Genomic DNA, 20,018 nt, shown 5'->3' with positions numbered 1-20,018 from the left:
TGTTGTGGGGAAGACTGGAGTTTAAACTTTAGATAGTCTCCATCTAACATTTAGTGTGTTGAACATTTAATTGGGTCAGAAAGGCTTATAGATAAATGAATAGAACTTTTTAACTTCAGAAGCATCGTAGGTTCTTCAGAAGCATTCAGCTCATATAACCTGATCTTTACAGAGAAAAACTTGGTGTATACAAAACAGTAAGTGATGGCTACTGAAGTTTTAACCATGATAGGATAATATCCTCAAAAGACAGAGCATACCTGTATGACTTGGAAAGTTTGTAGCAATTTCTTGAATTACATTATGTTAGGGTCTCTACACCCTAAAAATATGTGATCTGTTGATTGGAAGTCTAGTGATTTATTCTTCATTGGTTGGTGAACATTTAGAGAGTAATTTGAACTAAAGTAACATCAGGGAGAAAGTAGGATAGACTATGGAGCATTGGCATGGACAGGATCCCAAGAAATGGAACTTAGGTAAATCCCCTGACCCAAACCGAGAGGGTATAGCAACTTGTGCTTTAATACCAGCAGGTCAGATAGAAGGAAGGTGCCTCAGAAATAGAAGCACCCGCAAAGAGTTAACTTAGTAAAAATTCATAAAGGAAGTGTCTGTTCTCATGGCTATGGGGCCATGAGAATGCTTGAGCTGCAAAGGAGGAAAACCTTGCAGTTAACTAACTCATCAAGCTGCCTGTTTACTTCTCATGTGTCTGTTCCTCTTGTGTTAACAGCAGTGGTTACTAAGAGCAAACAAAGGAGGGAAACAATCTGTGATCACAGCAGAGTTGGGCAGGAAGAGTGTGCAGTGATAACTGAGTACAGGGGCTGAGGTAATGGCTGCTGAGCCCTATCCAGTACATCAATCAAAGTTTGTTTCCTATGGATAATGATGAAATGCATGTTCAGATCCCTTTCTAGGATACTTGTAGCAAATATACACCTGAATTATAGTGCCTATAGGCTTTGCTGTTTGATGTTGATATGTAGTCACAGATGCTGTATTACCTACCAGACTTCTGCAGGGTAACTTGACGGTCCCCAGAGATTTGAAAGAGCTACATTTATGTCATCTCTTCTTGATGTTTTCAGGAAAAACAGTCTGAGCTGAAATGATTCTGTACCATCACACTTGGTATCTCAGGCTGATATTCTAATGAAGACACAAGAATTTAAAATAATGCTTTGCTCACTTATGTACTACATATTCAGAACTGGGATCTGCATTTATTCTTCTTGCATTATGCCTGCCTGGTCCTAAGAGCCAGTGGGAATCCACTTTGAGTAGGAGTAAATTGTTGGATTCAAAAACAGAAGAAAATCTAGAGAAAGAAGCAATAGCAAGTGCATAGCGATTCTTATGGAGAAATTCACTTTGTGGGTTAGTCAAGCAAAACAAGGTCAAGGAAACGCAACATCTTATATGACAGTACAGCATTTGCTATTCACACGCTGTAGGGGAATCATATATAATACAAAGTAATGGCTCTAAGTTACCTGATAAAGCTCCATAAAAAGCCATCAGACAGCTGGAAGAAGTGAACTAAGCTGCTGAATGCCAGGAGCACTGTCACTTTATAAACAGGAAGAAGTTGTCCAATGGCAGGGGGAAAAATAAGAACTTGTGTTGAGCTTACAAGAGGCAAAACACATGCTGGAATTAATGTACCTTCCAAATAACTAACTGTACAGGAAGTGGAGAGGAGCAGCAGACCTGCAAGCCTCTTGCCATTACCTCCTGTGGCACTTGTCTATACCTACAGCTAATGAAGCACATATGGGAATCCTGGACCTTTATGGGCAGCTATGAGAGATTATAGTCAGCATTTCCTTCCCACCTCCTTGCTTCTGAGCTGTTCTTGGTAAAGCTGCTTGTGGCTTACAGAAAGTGTCTTTAGACTCAGATGCCTTACTTAAATCTGCCTCTACATTCAATCAAAATTTGTGGATTCCTACCCTTATCTAAGGGCTATTTACTACCTTCCCACAGGAAAGTTATAAAGGAGATAAGAGATACAGTCCTGTTTTGAACGCATTCGTATTTTTTTGCCATACCATGAAGAGATATGTCCGGAACTAGGAAGCTACATGATTGGTTGCAAAGGTAGAGAAATGTGAAAAGATGGTGGGAATGGTTTACTTAGGACACCATACAGTTTTTCAAACAAAGCAGGAGTTCAAGTCCTTTACTGAGACAGTGACACATATTTGTAAAATACTTTGGTACCTTGCCTGTCAGTGAGCAGTATACCAAATTTGTCAGACAATGGCATGGTTTCTGAACTCTGGGACATAGATTAACCATAGCTGAGGCATGCATCTTTTGACAAGCAATTGATGATCTTTTAATATATAATGAAAGAAGATCTGCTACAGTTTTAATGCAAGTGAATGCTAAGAGAAGGAAAATGCTAAGTTTTTACTTGAAAACGGTTCTTGGCTTCCTTTCTGATCCAGTTAATCAGTGTTGTAAGAGGAAGGGAAAAGAGTGATCAACACAAGAAAGAACTGCTAGGACTGAGAACTATGCCAGTGCCAGGTTCTTACCGAGCTGCATTCAAGCTTGAGGTGACAGTTGTCTCTGTGTTTTCATTGTATTATATGAAAGGCTTCAGTGCCAAACTATAAAGATGACATGAAAGCTTTCAAAGATACAGTATATGAAAGTGGGTTTTTTTCTTTTAAAATCTGAGTGTGAATGCTCACAAAAAGGTTTTCTCAGTTTCCTTTTATCATGAGGAAAATTTTTTAGGCATATAAATTAATCTCAGTTGACTTATAGAAAATGGGAGAAAATCTGGGAGAAGTGATCTTCTTGTTCAGCTGATTTTTCCCCTACTGCAAAGAAAGTGTAGGAGTGTGTAATATTTGTGTGAACAATCTGTGAGATTTGACTCACCCACTCAAGTTGTATCGTTATGCACTGAGTTAAGCAGTCTTTGGGGAAGGAGATACAGCAGGGGTTTTGTATAGCTGCTTGAGTTTGCAAGAGATTTAAATTGAAACATGGCAGATTCTGAGACCTTCATTATGGACTTAAGTGCTAAAGGTAGCAGTTGGAAACATAAAAGTCCATGAGCAACTTTCCAAAAGTAGAAATATTGCTTCAAGGAGAGAGTTTACCTACAGTTCATGTTATTAACTTAATTTTTTTAAGACATATTTCATTCCAGCTTACAAGTAAATTCTACGCAAATAGACATCAACTGATGATTATTTTACAAAGGCTTCTAGGAACCTGCAAGTATTTAATCTGAAAATGTACTATTTTCAGTTCACTAGACAGACTATGGAGGAAAGCTCATGTATCACTTAAAGATCTTATCTCAAATCTCAGGAAGCCATAGGGGTTCTTCTGATGAAGAAGCTACACCTAAGGCTAGTTTAGAGTAACAGTAAAGATGTCTTTCAAAAAAGCCCTGTAAATCCATTCTGATCATGAAAAAGTGAAGGTATGCAAAAGATTTTTAGTGATGTGCATGGAAGCTGCATCTTAGAAACATTCTAAAAACATGGAACATTTAGATGTATGTATGAAAAAGCTAGAGAAAGTCCTTAGCTAAAGACAACATCCAATTTATTGATCAGAGGTGGCTAAGATAGTTTTTTGCCATGAAATGTGAAGCAGCAGAGATTGAGTGTGAAAATTATTTCTATTCTAGCAACATTCAACTTAAGCTGATTGCTAGGTAGGCATCTAGTAGTTAGGTTTGATTTTGGAAAAGAAATGGTGGCATGTTTTGTTTGAAATACATTTCTCTAATTTCATAAATATTCTCATGACAAACATTAGATGAGAGAAAGGATAGCCTATTCCAAGAAATAAATCAGTTCTGAAGATCTTCCCAAATTCTTCTGAAGCCAAGTATGACAATGCATTTTTATTCATGTTCTCCTGATGCACATTTGCTGTTTATAATTCTGAGCTGTTGCAAATGCTATAGATAGAAATGATCCTGGAGAAATTACACTATTGTTTGTATATATAACTCCTGAATAGCCAAATGCATCCTTATCATGACTCTTTCTCTGTTGTGCGTTTGGTCTGGGAGTACTCACAGGATCAAAATAGACTCTTCTAGGAATTAACTATTGGCAACAAAAGGGCACCTAAAATAACCTGGTGATGCCCTCCAGTATTTTTAGATAAATGCATTTCTGTTCAGGCCTTTTCTTACTGCATTACAATATGAATTCTGAAACTTTTTGACACCATTGCTTCCATTTTCCATTCTTACAAGTTTCGCACTTGCTTGCAAGAATATTTCACTCCAAGGTCAAAGTATCTGCTGATTGAGGTTTTTTCAAGCAGCTGACAGAAATTGTTTTGGACAGTAGCCTGACCTTGGACTAGGAGATTTAGCAGCCTGGAGGTCAGCAGTAGAAAATGACACAATGTGGAAGAATAATTTTTTGTTGTTGTTATTAAGAATTGCTTAATAACATTTTTTTAGTAATATAAACAATTATTTTTATATGTATACTATTTCTAATAATGATATATCTAATTATGTAATTGTGAACTTACACCTTTATACTTTAGAATTTGAGAAAACAAATGTTTAAGAACAAGTATTGTTTTGCATATTACATACATGTGAAAAGAAAAATTAAAATGTAATCATTACCCTTTTCTCCCTCAGAATTTCATGTTAACAAAACTGAGCAGTTAACTTCTCTAGATGATGACACCTTAGGAAAAACAGAAATTGCTATTAAAATTAAACACTTTAATGTGTTTAATTGATGCAGTAACAAAAAGTAGTTACATCTTGGCCTCACAAATGCAGATGAAACCTTGGTAGCAAGTTTTGAAAATTTTACTAAAATGCCTTCAGGTGGACATATGATTCTTCATGTGTTAGATATGGATACATTAAAATGTGGAGTCCTCCTGTTTTGAGGAGGCTGAAATCTGATCTTACTCTCCTTGTGTTATCTCCCCCCTTGACCCAAACCCTAAGACTCCTCCCCTGCAATACCCTATAAAACCCCACGACCCTGCCCCTGCAGCCTCTCTTCGTCTTCTCTTCTCAGCTCAGGGGGGAAATAAAAATGGTTTTTCGATCTTAACACAACAGAGACTTGTCTCCTCTGTTTCCCTGCCAGCAGCTGTACTTCCCTGGACACAATGTTCACTGTAGGCACACAATGCTACATTAAAATAGCCTTTTTAAAACTAATTTTTAAACTTTTTTACTCATTTCATATACTCTGGCATATTTATTACATTTAGAGACAAACCCAAGGTATTTACCTTTGTAGAATCAAAGTAAATGGGTAGAATGTATTTCTTCTTCTGTATTGTTAGCAACAGACTTGCTTCATAAATTATCCTTAAAGAAGAAAATTTTGTTATGTTATACCTGTATAATTCCATTAAAAGGGTGACAGTTGGTTCCTTAAAGAAGGCAGACAGAGCTTCTCTGAAGTAAAGCGTTATACATCCATCTGGATTAGCACAGAAAATAACTTAGATATGATTTTGTCATCAGAAACGTAATCACTAGGTTTAAAACATGAATTTAAAAATTCCATGATAATTTGGAAGTATATCTACATTAGCAATTTGGTTGTGATCAACAGCATACTTTTGTAGTGTCCCCAGTTCTGCACTTGTTGTATGTTACAGATTGATCTTGAGTGCATGGGTTGGACTCTCTCTGAATGAACCTAAGCTGAAGGGTGCACTCTACAAGCACATCTGACATCCTCCATCTGACACCAGACATTCAGTCTCCAGGAACAGACTAGGTAAAACCCTCAAAATGTGCATAATGTGAATATCCGGTCCTCATGACTAGTTGTTTCACAGTAAAGATCTGCTCTGATTACATTGTTTTTTGTATTTAATATAGCCATAGACTACTTTGCTAATTGGGAAAAAAAATATTTTGAAGCCGATGAAAACCAATTATGCCATTTCTGGAGAGGTTTTTTTTTTTTAATAACTATACTTGAAGACACAGCCTAAGACAGCACTGCTATCTCCATTTTTCTTTGCAGGCAGAGGAGAGAGAAATGCCTACAAACTTGAAAGTTTACAAATAGAGCCTATGCCCCTGGTTTGTAGTTTGTCTCACAATTTAGTAAAGAAAAAATTACTACTTCATTAAGCTCTGGAATAAAAACATTCTTTTCTTTATATCTTTGGTTTATTTCCTCAAAATGATAAACTTAATGGATCATGTACTTTCCTAGGAGCCTCCATGTTTTCTAGGCTACCCCTCTGTAGGCCATCTACATGTAAAAGCTGTCCCTCAGCCAGAGACCTTGGTGTCTGTGCAGCTCAGCTGGTAGGCAGCAGATCAGTCACTGTAGAACTCAGAGTGATGGCTCTGTTCACACTGTTTCATTACAATCATTTCTAGGGGCTGAGAGAACAGAGAGCCTACCCTTATGCCCTTAGCATGCAGCAGATATGCATGGTCTCTCCAGAGAATCCATAATAATTTCCTTAAAACACATACTAAGACACATGTCTGAGAGTTAAGTTTAATCTACTGTAATACTGCCCCTCCTGCCTCCTGTTTGTTCATCTCTCCCATCAATACCCACCTAGCCCTTTACAGGATTTATGTGATCTATAGTTTGTGGGAGCCTGATCATTTAGGGACAGTGAAAACTGATGTGTTTTCAGGAAAGCATGAGAAGAAAAGGAAATGAGTTGATCAGTGCCATAATGCCAAATTCCCATTTCAGTGAGAGGTCAGATGACTCTGTTGCCAGTTCTGATATGACACCAGATGCAGCATCTGAGCCAGCTCTAATCAGGCTTAGCCACTTGGCATAGCACTGATCAGTGTGGAAATACCAAAACAATGTAATTACAGCAGAAGGATGTACCAGAACACTCTGTCTCCAGACTCAGTGTATCTGGGATCATGCTGTGTATTTCTGATCGGGTGCTACTCTGGATGGTGTGAGTGCACATTTAATGGCCAGTATCCACAGCACCTCAGGTGCACAGGGTGAAGGATCTGGGAATGTACAGGCATGGAGATGAAATGGGATGCAGAAACTGTGATTTGCCTTGGAAAGCTCAAGGGCTGTAAGATGTCTCATTTGGCATGCAGGGAGAAGGAAGTATAGTAGATGATAGTACAACTTCTCTTGTAGTTTTATAGGATGGAAAAGAGCATGTGACTGGTATTCCCTTTTCAGGACAGAAGAGGAAGGAGCCCAGACAGAATATAGATATTCACAGAAAGCACTAGACAAGAAGGTAAAGACAGAACAAAGGAGTGAAGGGACATGAGAGGAAAGGAAAATGCTCTGCAGCATCCTAAGTGCCTGTGATGTTTAAGAGTAGAGTCCTCAGGAGGACAGTCTTCCCTTAAAAAAAAAATCATGTCTTTAACACTGATGGAAATAGGTCTCTCAAGTATATCTCCAGAGGTTGCTCAGGACAGTGAGAGACAGTCCGGACAAAAGATGAAAATACATGAAAAAATTTAAAATAATACCTTCTTCAGAATCCTTCCAAAAAGAGATAGTTTTACAAAAGTTTATTTTCAAAACAAATATATGTTTGTTGTGGTCAGGGGTTTTGGGCAAAGAAAAGGATAAAGTTAGCTGTGCAACTTTAGTCCCTAGCCTCCATTTCTCAGATCTAAAGTTGGACAAACTTAGCTTTGATAAAAGCAACACGGACTAGTATCTAGCTCCAGTTCCATGCCTGATAATGATGCTGGCTGCCTTCAGACATTAAAAGGGGAATTCCAGACTCATTTTCTAGGGAAAAGAACCTTAATTCTCAAGGTGTTTTTTTGGTGTTTTGTGGGGGGGAGCTGGGAGGGGGCTGGTTGGTTGGTTTGGGGACTTCTTTTTTTCCTTGTCTTTTGCACTGTTTAAAAATACAAATTAAGACTTCTAGCAGAGGCAAGTGTGGTGGCTAACGTTACTGCTCCTACAGTTTCCTTATCTGAGCTGTTCTTTGGAGCAGTAACTGAAATAGAAGGCAGAGAGTGGGAGTGCTGAATGGGAAGGTGAAGAGCCCTGGCACATCTCTGCAGTGCAGGTGGAGCTCCCTTAAGCCTCTGACTTATATTTTCTGAGTCAGAGAATTCAGGGTTGATGGTGGCAATTATGTACGCTTGGTACAACAGAGATCTGAGATAAAGAGATAATGGTCCTGCTTATAATAAGAGCAAGGCAGCAGCTGAGAGCAATAGAAGAAAGCAAGAAGAAAGGAAAAACATCAAGTGGGAGTAGGTCAAGCATATATTGTAGCAATGGTGCTGGAATTTCAGGTCTTTAAACTCCTTCAACGGGTGACACTTCCTCCCTGGGACTCTGCAGCTATTAAAATGTAGAGAGACAGTCTGGCGCTTAGTCCCTGAGAAGTTTGCAGACAGGGAGCTGTGGGAAACTTCCTCAAGGAAAAGTGTTTTGCCCTGAGGCTACAAGTGGTGAAACATATTTTCAGGGTTGTTACTAAGCAAAGGGACCTTGGGAGGTTCAGACCAAAATGATCTTCTCTCCATAAGTGAGCTGTAAGAGGTCCCAATGGGTTTTGGAAGGCTTGAAGATGTTGCTGTTTGTAAGTGTCATGGGATGACTTTTCAGGTTCACCCTGTTGGAGCCTGAATGATTCGATAACACCTACACTACACTTCTCTTACAGCCAGGGATGTCTCTGTACTTTATTAACTTTCTAAGTAATGCATTTGTTAGCCAGCTTTGGCCTGGTGACTGAATTTTGTGTTAATTTTTTTAAAAAAAATTATTTTACTTTTTTTTTTTCAAATTTTGCCATCTAATGTGAGGTGATTACTACACTTTATTACCTGAAATTACCATAGCATTTTGGAAGTAAACAGTTGATCAGCAGTTTGGCTGAACCCAGTTCCCTTTAAAAGGTCAGTTACCCAATGACAGGTCACCTGTGGAGTTAAAGAACAGAAGCCTGAAGCTATTCAACACAGTAATATTAGTGAGTAAATAAATTTGTTAGACTTCAATACTAATAGTTCCTCATTAATATATATAAATTTATTCATTGTGGGGTTTTTTTCTGTTCTATGAATTTCTGTAGCAACTCTGTTATAATAATTTGGTACATCTCTATCATTTATTTTGTTAAAGAGGTAGTACCTCAAAAGTAGACTCAATTAGATTACTGAATAATCTTGCAAACCACAAGAGACATTTATAGAGAGGAGGAAGAAAATACAAGCTAATGCCTAGCTCAACCTTAATTGAATACAAAATGTAACAACTATGGTAAGGTTTCCAAGTTCCTTAAGGCCTTTTTTTTTCCTAGAGCTGTGCAGCCCCTGCATTTAATGTGCAAAGTAACTTTTCAGAGGAAAGGAGATTTTTTGCATTTGCAGGTGCATATGCGTTAGATAAAACAGTCCCCAGCAAGGGGTGAGTAAAGTCCTCCAGATCATTTCTACCTCAGTACAACCTGCAGCACAGAGAAACACACTGATTTCTGAATGCCCTTGTAAAAGTCACTGCGATGTCAGAAAAAATTTTATTTTATCTCAACTCAATTTATCCTGCTCAGTACCTCAGGTGTCTTCTCTTTAGCAGTTATTTGACATCTATCATTAGTGCATACTATCAAGATGTTCTAGTGCAAAGCACTAAAAAGCAACATGGTAAATGATTGTATCACTCCAGAAGACATCACTACAATTAAAAAAATTATTCACAGCCCCTGCCACATGAGTATGTCTTAACAGGATAAACTGAAGCAAAACAAATATCTTAATTTTACTTCTCTAGTTTTTGAGAAACAGGAAGTACGAAAGGAAATTAGAACATCCAGCACTTTTGGTAATAATTATCATAGGCATTTGAAAAACAGTCACACAGAAAAGGATATGTGCAGAGTCAGAGACTGCAGTGACCTCCCACACTGCCAAGTTCTTTAGAATTACTGAAATTATAAACAAAGTAAAAGCTCTTCTTTCCCAAACAGCCGCCTCGATGTCACTTGTTTCCACATTCCGGCTTCTGTCGCTGCAGCCCACACTTTCTCTGTTGCTAAGTGCTTTAGGCTTCTGCAATATGTTGCAGCAGCTCCCTGTTTCTCTCATATCTCCAAATGTGCTATCATCTGAGAGTAGAATGTCTAGGTTTATCTGACATGGCAAGAAAAAGATTCAACTGTACAAATTACAGATTCTTAAAGAACACTATAATTTTCCATATTAAAAAAAAATGTCTTTGTAATCTTGCATGTCATTTCATAGCATTTTGTTAGAACATGTTTTCAATTCACAGTAGGATATGTGAGGAATGAGGGCACATTATGGCTCCTGGGAGCAGCTGTAACTTAATCTTGACTGTAAGTGACAATAGCAACACAGAACACTTGCAGATGCTTACATTGGTTCTACCACTGAGCTATGCAAATAAAGAAGCTCACAAATAAATGGAAATCATAGGAAAAGTGGAGAAAAAAAATACAACAGTTAAAAATGTATATAATTTTGTAATTCTATTGCTAAATGTAGACTTTTATATCTTTCATCATTCTGGCTTAAACATTGGTTTCTTCTACCCTCATAGCAGACAGATAGTAGCTTCCATTCAGGAGAGAATGACATTGTCACCATTACTCTTCAGCTATGTCTGCCTTTTTTTGTTTTGGAGAGTAGGCATCTTACTGAGTGCAGCTTTCAGCCTGTGTGCCTTTACCCACCCTGGGGTACAATTCTACAGCTCTGCCTGTATCCTTGGCTACAGTACCAGCATACCTACGATTGTAATTGCTGGCAGGTTTTGCTTTATGTCTTTGATTCAAGTTAAGATGAGCAACATTAGGTCTTTAATAGTGATTAGAAATATGTCTTTAGTGAATAAAGAGCTAACAAATATAACTAAATTGTGTGGGCATCCCCCGAAGCACATAGAAGAAACATTCTAGGTACATTTTTAGGTTAAATTTGGCATTTCCCAAAGCCAGCTCATGGTAGAGGAAAAAGTTAGCAGTATTTTCAGGAGAAACTAATTCAGCACATAAGGACTGGATTGGTAGAATGAAATAGTTGATAGTAAGGTGCCTCAATTTTCCATGATATGTGTTTTGAGGGGTTATTCTAGATTATATAGCCTGGTCACTGGAGCCAAACACCTCTGCTACACATGTGTTTCAAAGCTTTCTCAGAAGAAGTGTTAGGTATGTGCTAGAGGGCCTTGTGATGATGCAGCTCACATGCTATTTCGGAACCTCTTGTCCCCATTAGCACTAGGGTGCATGTGGAGCAGATTGGAAGCAGAGCTTCTGTTTTCATTTCCTCCTGAAGCAATTTGGTTTGTATGCACCAAACCACTTAGAGTACTGAAACACCACATGGTAAGTGGAAACAATGAAAAGATTTTCCTCCAAACCGCACGGTTGCTTTGAAACTAATTGCTAATGTAGGCACAGCCTTCTTTGACAGCTGATGAGGGAGCAACCTGCAGGTTCTACTAGGGCCTAGGACAGACGATCTGCTGCTTTAGGCTGAATCTCTTCCCTCCATATAGACCACCTTTCAATATCACTGCAGGCCTTCCTGCTCTTCCATCAGCATTCTCTGTTATTCTTTTACCCACATCCATTCCCATGTTGGAAAAGGTCTCTGGCCTGCCCCATTTCCATCCATGTGGAAGGTACAGCAAGTGACCTGTGGCTGCAGAAATGATGCAGGCTGTAGAATGAGGACCAACAGCTGCCTGAGACATGAGCATGGAGATGCCATAGCCAAAGAGAATGAGAAGAGTGTCCCTAGGGTTAGATGAGCATACATAGGTTGGTAGAGAGGGGTGTCAAAGCCCCAATGACTTCCAAAGGTCTGCTGCTTTTTCTTACACCTCAGCCTCCTAAAAAATCACTGGCACTTCACAGTACCCTAACATTTCCCTGAAAAAAAAAAAAAAAAAAGACTCCTCCCAGTGTCCCCATTTCTTATTCTGAAATAGCTCGCTTGCTACTGCTGCAAATTTAGATTACCACACAAACACAACATTTCTAAAATCATGTTTCAGCAAGATGCTTTCCCTCTGCCTCATTCTCCCCACACAGAGGGTAAGAGAAACTCTTGTCAAATCTGTCTGGTTTCTCCGGGTTCCTGGGCCTCTTTTTTGCCTCCAGACATGTTCTTTTAATAACTGTGTGCTGAGACAAGAGGTATCTTGCCTCTGCCTTCACTCCTTCAGTTAGTTTGTGCCTGAGACCAAAGCTGGTAACTACTCTTTTCCCTAATCAAAACCTGGGATGGGATGTTCTGTTGCTTGACATCTAAAAAGCTTCTTGCAGAGGGCTGGGTTAGGACACCCTCTACTCTACCCTAGTGTGAAATGGCCTGGTTTATTTTGAAGCAGAGAAGAACACCAGTCAAGGCAGGCAATATGCAGCAAATAACAACAACAAAGCAGTGTAAGAATCGTGCTTCATCCCTTTCTATCCAGACAAATTAGTGGCACAGCCTCCACCATATAAGGAGCGACACACAGCCCCTGCATCACTCTACTTCCTGCTTCTTTTCCCCTGAAGTGCTGGTTAAACTAAGTAGATTTTACTATGCAGTCAAAAGTAGATTTTGCTATGTAGTCATATGCCTCATTTGCTAATAATCAGCTCAGTTTAAATAGCTACACATTGCTGCAGAGAAGCTCAAATGTCATCACAACCGTTCCCTTGGTTTCCCTTCAGCTTTGTGGGGGAAAGAACAAAGGTGCCAGAGGACAAACAGGTGCCCTACAGCAAGCATGGAAGAGCAGAAAGGAGAGAGGCAACACAATGAGAGAGCTGGTAAAGCTAGAGTCATCTGGAGTGTAGAAAAGTAGTGCCCTACAGAGCAGCTACAGATCCACACAAAGTGATAAAAGCAAAACAATTTTCCAATTTTTTTTTTTATGTAGAAGGACCTGAGATGGAAAAAATCAAACAGGACCAGTAGTAAAAAAAGTTTTTAATTTAGCTGACAAGGGCCAAAAGCAAGAAGTGTTCATCACTAGCATACTTCATCAACTAGCATCCAATTAAAACAATACAAAAAAAATAACCCCCCAGCTGTAAGGGACAGCCATTTGACATCTTTGCTGATATGCTCCTATGAAGGGCAAGGAATAAGAGGTAGAAATGACCTGCATCTCAGGCGTAGAGGAGATCAACCTAGGAAGCACCGAGATGTTGTACTGCAGTGGTGTGCTTGCTACAACTGCAGAAAGGAAACCTTCCCTTATAACAACTACAAATGGTTCTTTAAGGGCAGTATGTACAGAGGCAGTGTATTCCCTGAACTCTATTCTTGGTATGTTACTAAGATACAACTGTTTCTATGGAGAGCTTATTGGTAGGCAAAATAAACTGTTTTGATGAATTATAAAAAAGGTAAAATAGTTTTTCAAAACAAAATATTGAATGAAGCTAATGAGATTAAATCATACCAATACAGAATTTCAAGTACAGAGTTACTCCTCTTTTTTATTATTATTTTTACATTTCTAGTAGTCATTTATCCTAAATTCTGTATGGTCTATAAGCTGACATAAATTACTATCTGTTCCGCAAAATACTTAACTAATTCTAAAGCCATGCATGTAGTGGCTACAAAAGCTCCAAATGAATTTTTGTTTGTTTTTAAAAGCTAAGTATAATTGTGCAGCAATTTACCGTGGAGTATAAATATCTGCATGATCAGGAATATACCATGTTGTAAAGTGAAGAGAAGAGTTTTGAAATGAAGAATGATAAAATAAAGAGGAGAACAAGTAAGTATATTAAATAAGGCTCACCATTTAATTTTAACATGCTTCTGTCTAACAGCTAGACTCTACAGATGACAACTAATAGATATGTGGGGGACTGTGGCATTCCTGCTTCTTTTTTGTTTATAGCTCTAATTATTTTATACTGTGCTGAAACAGAACTTGAAAAATGCTGTGCTTAACTTAGAGAATAGTTTAGTGGCTCAATCAGCAATTTGGCAAAGCAAGCAGCTACACAAAAAGAAATTGGTGAGGAATTCTACACTTAAATCAATTGGAATTTATGAATGATCTCTTCTTTTTTTATCTTTACATCTGTAGAAATTGTTAATCTCATTTGAATATGCACTTTGGTATTTTCAGTGTCAGAAAAATTCTATAGGTTACATATCAGTTTAATCAATTGTCTTGTTCAACCTTAAGTGCACATGTAGCTATGTAAAATGTCTCACTGGTACCTAAGAGGAAGCATTTCTTTCAGTGAGCAGATAGGAGCTGCCATCTATATTCTTCTGGTTTTATGCCCCCCTTTTTTCTCTCTCATTTGGATGGAGTCTTCCAAATCTAGCACCAACATATAAATATACACATGGCTGCTTAAAGCAGGATTCATAGGACAGCAAAAATTAGTAAAGAAAAACCTGACTGATCTAGCTGTGCCAATTAAAAAATTATTACAGACCTCAGCACTTTGTCCCTCCCATGTGCCAGAGGGTACCCTCCCTAGGAGGTGTGTCAGAAGAAATTCAGGCATCTGACTCAGCTGCCTCTCTGTCCTTACTGGTGGTTAAAGCTAATTGCCACACTGTACAGGGAAATAGGTATGGTTCTCTCTTCCCTCCCTCAGGGTGTAACAACTTTCTGCAGAAGGGCAGGGCAACAAGCTGGGGCAGTTAATAGGTAACATCTTAATTCTACCTATCTCCCCTGCATAGTTAGTGTTGTTAAGACTAGGGAAAGGTAAAAGCCTTTGGCCTAGACTGATAGATAAACCTTACATCTACTTAATTCCTATTTTCCTGCATTCATTTTCCATATCTTCTCTCTTGCATTCTCTTTCATCCATTCCTGCTCTCCTCCTGTCCTCTTTCTCTGTCTCTAGTGCTTGTTTTGCAAAGGCTACCTCCTAGTGACATCTCAAAAGCTGCCATCATAAATTTCAAGCAGTCAGACAACCAGCTGCTAGTGCACAAAAAACTCCAAAATGTAAGTGATCTGAGCATGCACAGGGATCTCTAGAATATATAAGAAAGTCTGCACATGAACAATGTATCATATACCCTTGACCTGTGGCATACAGAAAACAATGTGTGCAGTACTCAGTTCTCACTGAGGTAGCCTAGGTTTCCCTGAGCTCATATCATTCTATCCCCAGATTTCCTGTGTCTCATTTTATTTCCAGCATTCTCTATGCACACTGGTTCCATTTTCATGTGCCTTTTCTCATACTCATCATATTCTCTACATCGGATTTTAGTTCTGCTCCCACTTCCTTTATTCCCATGTCTCTCTGCACCTTTCTGTCCAGCATTAAAAAGCGAAATTTGAGAATGATCTGGTTTTATCTTCACTGGAACAGATACCATCTTTTCTAGAACAAACTTAAGTTTTATGTAACAGGATTACAGGAAAGTAACCAGCTGTCATGACTGAAAGCAATTTCATTTAAGTCCTGAAACACTCTGGACAGAGCAACCATTACAATAAGGAAAAACCAAGATGTTTGACACCTACAGTCTTGTATCTACAGGAGTCTCTTTGTATTTTGTGCTTTAATTTCAAATCCACTAAGTAGTTTGAATTGGCAATGATACAAATGTTCTGAGACTCACTGATGGCATTTCTAATCAATTCAGTGAATAATGACTGACAATTTCTATGAAGCAATTTACTTGCCATGAAGAAGAGAAAGACATGCTTGCTATTCTGTCAGAAACACTGAAGCTGCATGAAAGAAACAGAGCAGAACAGGACCCTCTTCCCCTGCCATTTCACCTTTCTGTTTCATAAAGGGAGAAGTGTATCCCTGAATGGTACCTGAAAGGGACAAGCAGCAGAGGTGTGCATATACTAGCAGCCAATTTTTACTACTAGCAGATCTTCATTGTTTTGCTCAAAATCTTTTCACCCCCTTTGGTCTCCAACACAAAATGTAAACAAAATATATTAAAAAAAAAATCTTTCTTTCACTAGGCTAGGGTTTTATAGTGATGTATTGCCCAAGGCAAAACCCTCATTTTTAGACAATCTACAGAAAATACCTCACCATTTTCTGAGTGTGGTAATTGAAGTAGGCTTAATATCTTTTGTTTTGAAAAGCAGGATGTCCTGTCTTTCAGAGCAGTAGTAGAGAAATAAAGGAGTGTCTAATGTTTGTTTGCAAACCAAGGCAGAACTGTACAACGAGTCTGTCTCCTTGCTATTAATTTCCTTCTACAAGGACTAAGCTGACTCTTGCTGAAGTCAATGGAAAGACTTCATTTACATTAGCTGAAGGAATCTCCATCCACAAGGAAAAAACAATCCAGAAATAACAAGCAATGAAACTAGATTTTCCACTAAAACAGTGCTCCAGATCAAAAAATATACACAACTGGTAGATACCTTGTATGTACTAATACCACGAATGCTAGATATAAACAAAAGCATTAATTCTGCTATTGTAAAGATACTAAAATTATTATCTACATGGCTGATATATATTCTTCAAAATTGAGAGATGCAAGGTGTGAAGAAATGAGAAACAATATTTAAGTAGCATTGTGACAGGATATTGTAATGTTACATACAGGAACTAAAAGGCTTATCAATAAAAAGGAAGAAAACAGTGATGATATGTCATGTATATGTAATTTCCTATATTAAAAATATTAATATGCAATACAACGATAATATAGCGATAGGTACTAAGCACAGGTAATGTGCCTAGTCTTCTAGTACTTTCTGCACCAGTTAATCAGTCCAAACACCTGTAAAGCTACGCAAATTAAAATCTCAAGTGTAGATAATGAACACCCCACTATTTTCACTTTGAGAACTCTTTCCCGCTTGCAAAAAACAAGGTTTACAAGAACAAATAGTAACTTTCTGCAATGTGCCTCTGTGAAATAAACAAAGCTAATGCAAATTGCAACGAAAACAATGACCAACTACCAGTTACAGAAATCATGGTAGAAATGACTACAGCTCTTGTTCACAGAAGCATATCACTTTTTGCTTCTTTCAAGGGGCGCCTCCTTCATGTTACTACTTCCTGCTCCCGTTCATCAGAAAGGAAGGGGTGTGGTCATCCAGCGAGGTAATAGAATTGTACTCGATTAAGCCTAGAGGCCTTGTACTAAATCCAAGTAACCTGGAAAACACTTCATATGAATTCAGCTTGGTGTAAGAAAGCAAGAAACTGTCTTATTTGATTATTTTAAATTGATTGGAGTTCTGTGTAGGTGGAAGACAACCATTACAGAAAGGAGTGCTACATAGACTAATATAAAAATAGCTCATGCTGTGAGGAGAACAATAGCCCTGTTTCTTTTCTCAGGGCACAGATACAATTAGTTAGAGGATACTGCATTCTTCAGAAATTTTTGGCACCCAATAGAAAAAAACAATTGCATTTCAAAACAGAATATTGTATTTGGAAATCATTTCCTCTTTTGATAACCTGCCAAGGCTTTCAGTCTTTCCCCTGCAAACGAACACATCCCTTGTAGTTTAGCACAATGCTTTCTCACACTGGTGGCTGATTGCGAGGTCACTGACTCCTGATGCAGTGACACAGAATCCTGAGCTTGCCTCTTGGCAGGGAAGTAACTGCTTACCACATACATTGTGTGTTAAAATGCATAGGTTTCTGTAGGGTTTCCATCTACCATTATGTGAACTCCACTGATTTAACTCTCCTACTTTTACCGTCACAGAATAACTACAAACTTTTGTTGAAGAAATGTAGAGGTAAAGCCGAAATGTAGAGGTAAAGCTAAAATGGTCATTTTCAAAGCAGGAAATCTCAGTCTCCTGACAGCACTGTATTCCTACTGCTGGATTTATATTCTAATGGCTGATGTAGATTTCATCAGATTGTCCAGTGGCAATAATTCATTCCATGTAACCTGGGTGTATTCCATTCTCGCTGGATTAGAGAGAAGATCTATTGCACTCACCAGCCAATCCATTTTAAAACTAGTTTAAAATATTAATAATCATGGTTAGCTAGATGGAAATATGATTGATTGCTACATAATCCACTAAATAATAAAACAAATCAATAGCTATAGTTATAAAACTAGACCCATGGGATAAATCAATCAAAACTAGTGCCTACATTTCAAACTTAAGTCTGTCACTCTGTCTTCCTTCTGCATTGTCTTTTGCCCAGATGTGAAAATCTCCATCTGAGGTCACGAGGTAGTGGCAGATATAAGGGCCAAATGAATATCAAGTGTTCTATGGTTACAAACTCTTCCCTCTTAAGAATTCATTATTCTCTCCATTACAAGTGGAAAACCCTAAAATACTCTAATTACACTGCAGTGTTGACCCCTTATTTCTTGGGTGACTCCTACTAACTGCTCATTTTTTTAGTTTCTTCCTTTATTTGCCACAATTACTTTTCCTGTAATAACAGAAATATCTTGCCACAATTACTTTTCCTGTAATAACAGAAATATCAACAGCAGACATGAATATGTATCAAGTAAAACAAATATATTTTATTGATATTTTTAATACATAAAACCACAGTTTCATAAACTTCCAACCTACCTTCTCTCTGTACTTCATAGGTGGAACAGCATTTACTTGGATGTGCTGCAATAAATGGACGTGCTACATTCATTACTGTGCTGTCTCAAAAACTTGTTTTACAAATCATGTGCATAATAAACTTGCACACTATCATTTCTAATGTTACTACATACCCAAAATAGCCTTCAAATTGAATAAGATAAAACAAAACATACATCATCTAGTTAGCATTCAAAGGATCAGGAGAACTGGTAGGTCTAGCAAGAACTGGTAGGTCCTGAGCTTTAAAGGAGATCTGTAAGGGGTATCTTTGCATTACCAGAAAGTTCAAAGCTTGAGTGTCTGCATTCTCTGTGTTATTAAAAATCCCACAAGTTTTGCAAATGGAAGCCAGCTACCCTACATCTTGAAAACATGCAAAAATACCTTGGTAATCATGTTTAGTCTGTACAAACAGTAAGTTTGTTTCTGAGTCATATTTACTTCTTTTTGCCATAAACCGATGTCACTAGAAATTTACATCAGCATGAGCAAAGTGGATTTCTGTGCATTAAAGTGGTTTCGTGGTTGCACTCCTTTTTTAGGCAAGAGCAATTGACTTCTGTGTTTACTGGGAAACATACTTGCCTGTGTTCTGGTTTGCTTGTGCTGTTGGAAGGGTCAACAGAGCTGGAAGCAGGGGAATTTTCAGCTGGCACTGCTCCTGTGAAGGCAGCTCCCACTTGGCCCTACTGTGGAGAAGGCCTGGCTTGAATAAACTTCACACGGAGTTCCTCAAGATCGGGGGCTTGCTGCTGCAAATTAAAATGTACTCTACTCTCTACCCAGACACAGCATAGTACAGACCTACCTACAGGAAAGCATCCACAGGAGTGTGGGGAAGCTAAGATCCATAACCCGCGTCTGCATAAAGATGGTAAAAGGCCCCGTGACACCGAATCTTCTGAACTGACAAAAGCAAGCGAGCACATAGGCAGCAAAGATCAGCAGATGTCCAAAAGGAAAAAACCTAAACCATTTTCTAAATTCTGGCCCAAGTGTACCTATGCCTTGGTACTTTAAGTTCAAAACCATGTCACTAAAATCAGTTCAGATGTGGCCTTCCTGGCACATCTGTTCTTTGTGTGATGGAAATGTGGGGGAAAAAAATTAGTACAGAACAGCTGGCTCCCAAAACTAGCTTTCACCTTCTAGGTCTCCTTCAGTAACACACAAAGCCTAAGAAATTTAGGGCTGCAAAGGGCCGAGAAGTGAGGAAACAGACTAGATCACTTCGAGGGGGAAAGGATTCTAAGGATAGGAAGACAGCACCCTTGGCGCTGTCAGAGCGATCACGAGGAGGACAAGGGGGATGGTACGGGGACCGTGAATGCAGGAGACAAAGAAAAGAAAATACCACGAGAATAAATACGGAAAACATGAGATAGAAATCGATCTAAAGAGACACCGGTTTCCCTTAACTTCGGTTACTAATGTGCCAGCCGTAAAAAGGGGGAGCAGGGGGATGCCTCGGAGATGAGCTAAATCGCCCTGCAAACCCAAGAGGAAACGCTGCCAAAGACC

The sequence above is a fragment of the Sylvia atricapilla genome, chromosome 5 (assembly GCF_009819655.1).
Source record: "Sylvia atricapilla isolate bSylAtr1 chromosome 5, bSylAtr1.pri, whole genome shotgun sequence".
Taxonomy (NCBI): Eukaryota; Metazoa; Chordata; class Aves; order Passeriformes; family Sylviidae; genus Sylvia; species Sylvia atricapilla.
This window is presented reverse-complemented; position numbering follows the sequence as displayed.